This window comes from Octopus sinensis, linkage group LG27 (assembly GCF_006345805.1).
Source record: "Octopus sinensis linkage group LG27, ASM634580v1, whole genome shotgun sequence".
NCBI classification, from domain to species: Eukaryota; Metazoa; Mollusca; class Cephalopoda; order Octopoda; family Octopodidae; genus Octopus; species Octopus sinensis.
The window spans coordinates 12,916,722-12,926,367 of record NC_043023.1 but is presented as its reverse complement, the minus strand read 5'-3'; the positions used below and the strand labels follow the sequence as shown (position 1 = coordinate 12,926,367).

At 40.2% G+C, this 9,646-nt stretch overlaps 1 pseudogene; it reads left to right on the top strand.

Annotated features, from left to right (window-relative positions):
* The first annotated feature begins 12 nt into the window (after positions 1-12).
* The window catches only part of LOC118768187, a 68,770-nt pseudogene continuing 59,136 nt past the window's right edge, over positions 13-9,646 (top strand).

Genomic DNA, 9,646 nt, shown 5'->3' with positions numbered 1-9,646 from the left:
CGTATACACACTGGGAAAAAACCATATCACTGTGATATCTGTGGTAATTCATTTTCTTATAATAGCAATTTAATCAGTCACAAACGTATTCATACAGATGAAAAACCATATCACTGTGATATCTGTGGTAAGTCATTTTCTGGTAATAGCATTTTAATAATTCACAGACGTATTCATACAGGAGAGAAACCATATCAGTGTGATATCTGTGGTAAATCATTCTCTACCAGTGGTGTCTTAAAGAAACACAAACGTACACATACAGGAGAAAAGCCCCATCATTGTAATATCTGTGGTAAATCATTTTCTAGAAGTAACTTTTTAACAGATCACAAACGTATTCATACAGGAGAGAAGCCATACCATTGTGATATCTGTGGTAAATCATTTTCCCATCCTTCTACTTTAAGCAAGCACAAACATATTCATACAGGAGAGAAGCCATATCAGTGTGATATCTGTGGTAAATCATTTTCTCGTAATAGCAATTTAATCAGTCACAAACGGATTCATACACATGAAAAACCATATCACTGTGATATCTGTGGTAAGTCATTTTCTGGTAATAGCAATTTAATCAGTCACAGACGTATTCATACAGGAGAGAAACCATATCAGTGTGATATCTGTGGTAAATCATTCTCTACCAGTGGTGACTTAAATAAACACAAACGTACACATACAGGAGAAAAGCCCCATCATTGTAATATCTGTGGTAAATCATTTTCTAGAAGTAACATTCTAACTGATCACAAAAGTATTCATACAGGAGAGAAGCCATATCATTGTTATATCTGTGGTAAATCATTCTCTTACAGTGGTCATTTGCACAGACATAAACGTATTCATACTGGGGAAAAACCATATCATTGTGATATTTGTGGTGAGTCATTCTCTCAAAAACGCCACTTAAGTACACATCTGAGTATTCATACACAGGTGTAATCGTATAAATATCAAAATATATTACAACCCGGCAGTCCAAGTGAGACGATATCCCATGGTCTCTACTTGATATGTAGCCAGTCCACTTATGCATACCTTTACTTCTTGAGTAACAAAACTGTACTTGTGAATACCTGTTGAGGCAAGGGAGAATCAGGATCAAAATCGAAATCAATCAACATCAATGGAAATTGTAGCTGAGATACCAGTGCTGGTGGCACGTAAAAAGCACCATCCGATTGTGGCCGATGCCAGTCACCACTAGCCCCTGTGCCGGTGGCATGTAAAAGGCATCCACTGCACTCACAGAGTGGTTGGCGTTTAGGAAGGGCATCCAGCTGTAGAAACACTTCCAGATCAGACTGCAACCTGGTGCAGCCTCTTGGCTTCCCAGACCCCATTCAACCGTCCAACCCATGCTAGCAGGGAAAACAGATGTTATACAATGATGATGAGGAGGATTCTCTACAGTTTCCTGTGACAGACAGCTGTTCTTTTGTGTACTGGACATTTCCAATGTTTTGTTATTAAACATTTTGTAAAAATAAAATTTTTTGTGCATGCTTATTCTCTCTTTCTCTTTCTCTTTTACTTGTTTCAGTCATTTGACTGTGGCCATGCTGGAGCACCGCCTTTAATAGAGCATCTCGACCCCGGGACTTATTCTTTACTAAGCCCAGTACTTATTCTATCAGTCTCTTTTGCCGAACTGCTAGGTGACGGGGACATAAACACACCAACATCGGTTGTCAAGCAATGATAGGGGGACAAACACAGACACACAAACACACACACACACATGCATATATACATATATACGACAGGCTTCCTTCAGTTTCCATCTACCAAATCCACTCACAAGGCTTTGGTCGGCCTGAGGCTATAGTAGAAGATACTGACCCAAGGTGCCACACAGTGGGACTGAACCTGGAACCATGTGGTTGGTAAGCAAGCTACTTACCACACAGCCACTCCTGCGCCTATATGTATATTGTGATTACATTTTCTTTTGAGTTGTCATATTTTGTGCCACATCTTCTGGGTAATCGGTAGCCATCTTACTTCTGGTGCCACTACAATCTTTCTATTTTCATGCCCTGCACTCAAGAGGGAGCCTTGTAGTGTCGCCTGTTCCCAGACGCCATTTTAGGATTTTCATCCACGCATGTGCAGCGGTAAGAGCCTGCCGGAAGTCCCTTATGGACATGTGCAGTCATCAGCATCAGATAGGCTTGACCGCTGTCCTCTCTCTCTCTTCGCCCCTGCTTCCAACCAAGCCGGACGTAACTTCACCAGCTCTGTGTGGCTGGAATTCTGAAGGCAATCCATGACTTCAGCGAATCTGAGAAGTATGCCTTCACAATCGTGATTAAACTATCTCTGCTGCTTCCGCACCAAGGCGACCTAGCTACTGATTGTCCAGAGATGTAATGCTTGTACAGACAGAAAAATAAATATTGTTATTTGTTCAGAGATCCTTGTTCTCTTGATTTTTTAATGGCTTTGCGGGGTGACTGGGGAAATGTATAGATGTGCACGACCACCCTTGGACGGTTTTGAATGACCATAGAAAGTGCGAGCCCTCTAACTGAAAAATTGTGGATTTGTATAAAGGACACGCACACACAGACAGACATTTGGCCGTTTATATATAGAGAGATGTTGATGTAATTCAGCCTAAGGAGACTTCTACAGCTGGCTACACGACATGATCTGTTTATATTCGCGAGTGCCCGTTCTTCATATTTTCTTTGTTAGTATAAAATACTTTTAAAAATGGAAGACTTAGCAAGACCAGTGAGAATAGTCAAAATCAAAATCAAACCAAATCAATTCATATATCAGAAAGCAGAACCAAATTGAGGTCGATCAACATCAGTGGGAATTGCAGCTGTGGTTAAGCGAACCATCCGATCGTGGTCGTTTCCGGCACCGCACCGTCTAGCCCCCGTGTCGGTGGCATGTAAAAGCACCACCTGTTCTTGTCCGTTGCCAGCTCTGTCTGGCCCCTATGTCGGTGGCACATAAAAGCACCACCCGTTCGTGTCCATTGCCAGCCTCACCTAGCCCCCGTGCCGGTGACACGTAAAAGCACCATCCATTCGTGGCCGTTTGCCAGCTCTGTGTGGCCCCCGTGTCGGTGGCACGTAAAAGCACCACCCGTTCGTGTCCGTTGCCAGCTTCGTCTGGCCCCGTGCCGGTGACACGTAAAAGCACCATCCGTTCGTGGCCATTTGCCAGCTCTGTGTGGCCCCCGTGTCGGTGGCACGTAAAAGCACCACCCGTTCGTGTCCGTTGCCAGCCTCGCCTGGACCCCCTGCCGGTGACATGTAAAAGCACCATCCGTTTGTGGCCGTTTGCCAGCTCTGTCTGGCCCCTGTGTCGGTGGCACGTAAAAGCACCATCCGTTAATGGCCGTTTGCCAGCTCTGTCTGGCACCTGTGCGGGTGGCGCGTAAAAAGCACCCACTACACTCACGGAGTTGTTGGCGTTAGGAAGGGCATCCAGCCGTAGAAACACTGCCAGCTCTGACTGGGCTTGATGAAGCCTTCAAGCTTCACAGACCCCAGTTGAACCGTCCAACCCAAGCAAGCATGGAAAACGGACGCTAAATGATGATGATGATGATGAATCTTCCTAATTTTCTGCAGATTTAAGAATTATCTTTCAAATCTGTAGGTCAAAAGGTAAAAATCCCAGCGCTTCTCTATTTCCTTTCGTAATTGTGCATTATGTTAGGAGCGGCGCCATCTTTTCCCTCCCCGTTGTCATTGGAAGAATTAATCAACCTTCGAATATCGAACACACGACACTACATTCCATCCACTGAAGGTTCTCTCAAAGTAGCAACTTAATTATACATGAGAGAAAATAGATCACTGTGATCATCATCATCATCATCGTTTAACGTCCGATTTCCGTTCTAGCATGGGTTGCACGATCTGATTGACGACTGGCGAACCAGGAGGCAGCACCAGGCTCCAATCTGATCTGGCAGAGTTTCAACAGCTGGATGCCCTTCCTAACACCAACCAGCTGTAGAAACTCTACCAGATCAGATTGGAGCCTGGTGCTGCCATCTGGTTCGCCAACTGTTCTCTGGGAATAATGGGGATCTTTTCGGTTTGAACGGCAGGTTTTTAAATTTCTAGGTAACTAAAAAATTTTAAACTTCGTATATAGATAGAATGTATTTATAAAGCATCCTTTTCCTTGGCTTTATTGAGAAAATTCCGTAGTTTGTAACATATTTGTTGTTTTTTTTCTGCAATTTCAACCAATCAATGACGTCTATTGAGGTAAAAAAAACCATGTGCCTTATGACTATGTCCCTCGTTTAAGAAACAGATTGGGATTATTTACATTTTTGAAGAAAAAAAGATACCCTTTCCCCACCCCTAACCCTAACACAGATTGAAATACAATAGATCGATACAAGGGTCAAAATTATGGGTGACAATTTCATATGACACCGCTACAAAAAACTGCCAGTCAAACCGAAAAGATCCTTTTCTTTTTACACAAAGCGAATAATAAGGCGATGCTTCGATATATATGTACACACGTGACTTTGTTTACATTTGGGAAGATAACAGAGAGCCTTTTCTCCCCACTCCTAACCCTAACACGTGGAAATTATTTTAAAAAACTGCCGTTCAAACCGAAAAAATCCCAAATATCTTACAAACTATAGAATTTTCTCAATAAAGCCAATAGAAAAAGATGTTTTATAAACACATTCTACCAGTATTCGAAGTTTAAAAGTGTTTAGTTACGTGGAAATTATTTAAAAAAACTGCCAGTCAAACCGAAAAGATCCCCAAAAGGTATCCAAGCATTGTTCTTTAGTTGAGAGAGAAGTGTGAAGGAAGGACAATGATTGGACAGGAGAGAAAATGACGTCAGAGACGGATCGGAAGTGCAACGGCCTGACGTCACATCAGGAAGATATAAGTCAAAGATGCCTTCTTTCTTTCGGTGTCTGCGACGGGGTCCAGTTCGTGCGCTGGAAACGGTCGTAGATTAGAATATGTGATATCTGTGGTAAATCATTCTCCAGAAGTAATCATTTGTCTGGTCACAGACATATTCATACTGGGGAAAAACCATATCATTGTGATATCTGTGGTAAATCATTCTCCAGAAGTAATCATTTGTCTGTTCACAAACTTATACATACTCGGGAAAAAACCATATCACTGTGATATCTCTGGTAAGTCATTTTCTGATAATAGCAATTTAATCAGTCACAAACGTATTCATACAGGTGAAAAACCATAACATTGTGATATTTGTGGTGAGTCATTCTCTCAAAAACGCCAATTAAGTACACATCTGAGTATTCATACACAGGTGTAATCGTATCAATATCAAAATTTATTACAACCCGGCAGGACAAGTGAGACCACAACCCATGGCCTCTACCTGGGATGTAGCCAGTCCACTTATGCATACCTTATCTTCTTGTGACACAAAACTCTACTTGTGAAGACCTTTTGAGGCAAGTGAGAATCAGAATCAAAATCAAAATCAACCAACATCAATGGAAATTGCAGCTGTGATACCAGTGCTGGTGGCATGTAAAAAGCACCATCCGATCATGGCCGTTGCCAGACTCGCCTGGCCCCCATGCGGCTGGCACGTGAAACGCACCATCCGATCGTGGCCGTTGCCAGCCCCATCAGGCGCCTGTAATGGTGGCACGTAAAAAGCACCCACTACACTCACGGAGTGGTTGGCATTAGGAAGGGCATCCAGCCGTAGAAACATTGCCAGATCAGACTGGGCCAGGTGCAGCCTTCTGGCTTCCCAGACCCCAGTTGAACCGTCCAACCCATGCTAGCATGGAAAGCGGACACTAAATGATGATGACAAGAATTATGAATATTTTGTCTGCTAAAAGATAGGGTTTATTCCTCTTCAAGCTTGACATTATCAACTTCAGGTTCTTGGATGTCAACATGAAATTCCTGAATCACAACTTCAATATCATTTATATATCTAAATATATCAACACAGAGATGACTTTGGTTTCTGAAGAGGATTGTGCTGGATTTTTGAGGAATTTGTTATGAGAGAATAAAGGAATGGGAATAAGGAATAAAAGTTTTAAGTGACATTGATTTTGTCTTTGTTGTGTTTTCATCATCATCATCCTTCTTCTTCTTCTTCTCCTCATCCTCCTTCTTTTTTCTTTTTCTTCTTCTTCTTCTCCGTCTTCTCATTCTTCTCCTCCACCTCCTTCTTCTTCTTCTTCTCCTACTCCTTCTTCTTCTTCTTCTTCTTCAGTGTTCATTTCCTTTGCATGCCTGGGTGTGAAATTGTGACCTGAGCTGGCAAGCCAGAGTGCTGCTCCAAGTTCCACTCAGATTTTGCTTGCTTTCTTTGGCTGTATCACCTTAAGACGTCCATTGCGGTGAAAAACATTCTGTGCCTTATGAATATGTCCCTCGTTTAAGAAACAGATTGGGTTTATTTACATTTGTGAAGAAAAAAAGATAGCCTTCCCCCCACCCTTAAACCTAAAACAGATTGAAATGCAATAGATCGATACTAGGGTCATAATTATGGGTGAAAATTTCAACAAATCAATGACGTCTATTGAGGTGAAAACATTCTGTGCCGTATGAATATGTCCCTCGTTTAAGAAACATATTGGGTTTATTTACATTTGTGAAGAAAAAAAATACCCTCCCCCCACCCCTAACCCTAAAACAGATTGAAATGCAATAGATCGATACTAGGGTCATAATTATGGGTGACAATTTCATATGACACTGCAAGAAAAAACTGCCGTTCAAACCGAAAAGATCCGAATGTGTGAGTACACTTTATTGAAAGAATCTTGTAAAAATTTGAAAACCCTTGAAAGTGAAGTTCTTGACAGAAAGGGACAAAGAGGAAACTACAACGAATCCCACCAGTCAGTAGAGCCACCTATTGGAGAACTGAAGGAAGACAATCATGTAAAGGAAAATAACTTCTGCTACATTTCAACCCCGGTTCAACAATTAAATTATTAATTAAGGTGCTTAATTACTGATTCACTGACTCGTTGCTTATTTGTGAATACGGTAAGTTAATAAAGATTTACTTTAAGGCTGTAATGGTGATAATACTACTACTACTAATAATAATAATAATAAGGTAAATAATAGAATTCTGTGAACCTCTCGATGTTACAGTAATTATTTTTCGAAGCGGGAAACTGACAACAATTAAGAAAATGTGTCGGTAGCTCGTTAAAAGCACCAACTGATCATAGCCGATGCCGGACTCCCCTGGCACCTGTGCAGGTGGCACATAAAAAGCACCCACTACACTTCTGGAGTGGTTGGCGTTAGGAAGGGCATCCAGCTGTAGAAACACTGCCAGATCAAACAGAGACAACTTACAAATTACAATTTTCTCAAGAAAAGAGAAAAAAATGTTTTCTGTTGACACATTCTCCCAGTAAACGAAATTTTAAAGTGTTTAGTTAACTAGAAATTGTGTTGAAAACTGCCGTTCAAAAGGAAACGATCCCTCAACAAAGCTATTGACGAAAGAAATATTGTGAAGCATTTTGTCTGGCGTGCTAGTGACCCTGCCAGTAAATAATGGGATTATGTGAACCCTTCAATGTTAAAGTAATCATATAGAAGTGAAAACGGATCTTTTCGGTTTGAACGGCAGTTTTTTCTAGTAGTGCCATATGAAATTGTCACCCATAATTACGACCCTGGTATCGATCTATTGCATTTCAATCTGTTTTAGGGGAAGGGTATATATTTTTTTTCACAAATATAAATAAACCCAATCTGTTTCTTAAACGAGGGACATATTCATACGGCACAGAATGTTTTTTTTTACCTCAATAAACGTCAGTGATTGGTTGAAATTGCAGAAATTGAAGAAAAAAAACAACAAATATCTTAAAAACCGTTGAATTTTCTCAATAAAGCCAAGAGAAAAAAATGTTTTATAAACACATTCTACCAGTATACGAAGTTTAAAGTGTTAGTTACGTGGAAATTATTTTAAAAAACTCTCGTTCAAACCGAAAAAAACCCAAATATCTTACAAACTATAGAATCTTCTCAATAAAACCAAGAGAAAAATGTCTTATAAACACATTCTACCTGTATACGAAGTTTAAAAGTGTTTAGTTACGTGGAAATTATTTTTAAAAACTGCCGGTCAAACCGAAAAGATCCCCAAAAGGTATCCAAGCATTGTTCTTTAGATGAGAGAGAAGTGTGAAGGAAGGACAATGATTGGACAGGAGAGAAAATGACGTCAGAAACGGATCGGAAGTGCAACGGCCTGACGTCACATCAGGAAGATATAAGTCAAAGATGCCTTCTTTCTTTCGGTGTCTGCGACGGGGTCCAGTTCGTGCGCTGGAAACGGTCGTAGATTAGAATATGTGAGTGTATATATTCTATATTACCTCGAAGGTAAAATCGTTGACAGAATGGGACAAAGAAGACACCGGAACGAAACGAACCAGTCATAGAAAATTGAAGAACTATAACCATATAAAGGGATATAACTTTCCTTAATTAATTAATTAAGGTGCTTAATTAACGATCACTGACTCGTTGTTTGTATCTGAATACGGTAAGTTGACAAAGATTTATTTTAAGGCTGTAATGATGATGATAATACCATTAATGATAAGGTACTACTAGCGAATAGTGGTCCCGGTGCGCGCACTCGCGTATCCGCGCTTGCTAGTCGTAAGTAGTCGATCCTACAACTTTTAAAACTAAGTAAATACATTATTTTTGTAAACAAACTAAGGTTAGGGTTAAAAAGTAGGATCGACAACATACGACTAGCTATCACGGATGTGCGAGTGCGCGCACCGAGACCAGTGTTCGCTAGTAGTACCGCGCACCTCTCCAAGATAATGACGCTTACTTGTGAGAAAAAGTTAGGAAATGGGAAATATATCCAGAATACATAAAGTATGGAGAAAATTAGAAAGATTAATCTATTTTTTAAATATTTTATACTAAAAAATAAAATACGTAGAACGGGCACTCGCGAATATAAGCAAACTTATAAGGGTACTATTTAAGAAGAGAGGTCCCGGTGGGCGCGCTAGCTAGTCGGGACTAGTCGATCTTTATTTTGCGATTTTGTGTTTTATTTACTTTGCTAGGTAGTCGTTGTAGGATCGACTAGTCACGACTAACTAGCGCGAGTGCGCTCACCGGGACCACTCTTTTTAAATACTACCAGAGAAAATTAGAACGATCAATCTATTTTTTAAACTATTTTATACTAAAAAATAAAATACGCAGTACGGGCACTCGCGAAAATAAACAAACATGTATGTACGTATACGTATGTATTTATGCATATATATGTATTATTATGTATACATATATGTGTGTGTGTGTAAGGGCGAAAGAAATTGAATATTAATTAATAACATCAAATTCGTATGGATTTTGGCGTTTGGTTCAGCAAATTATGTTTTTGATATACTCTACCGATGATTCGAAAATGATTTGTAAGTAAAATTACACAATCTATTAACGATGAAACAATTGTATAGAGTTAATCCATTTTTTCGTTATTTTTCATTTGTCCTGCCCGCTTACATTCTTGGCGTGTTGAATTAACGCTTCAGAACAATTCTTTAGTGGTGGATTCCCTTTGCGGATCTATTTCTAGCGTTAGAGTGACCACATGTGGTCCCTCTCTTAAT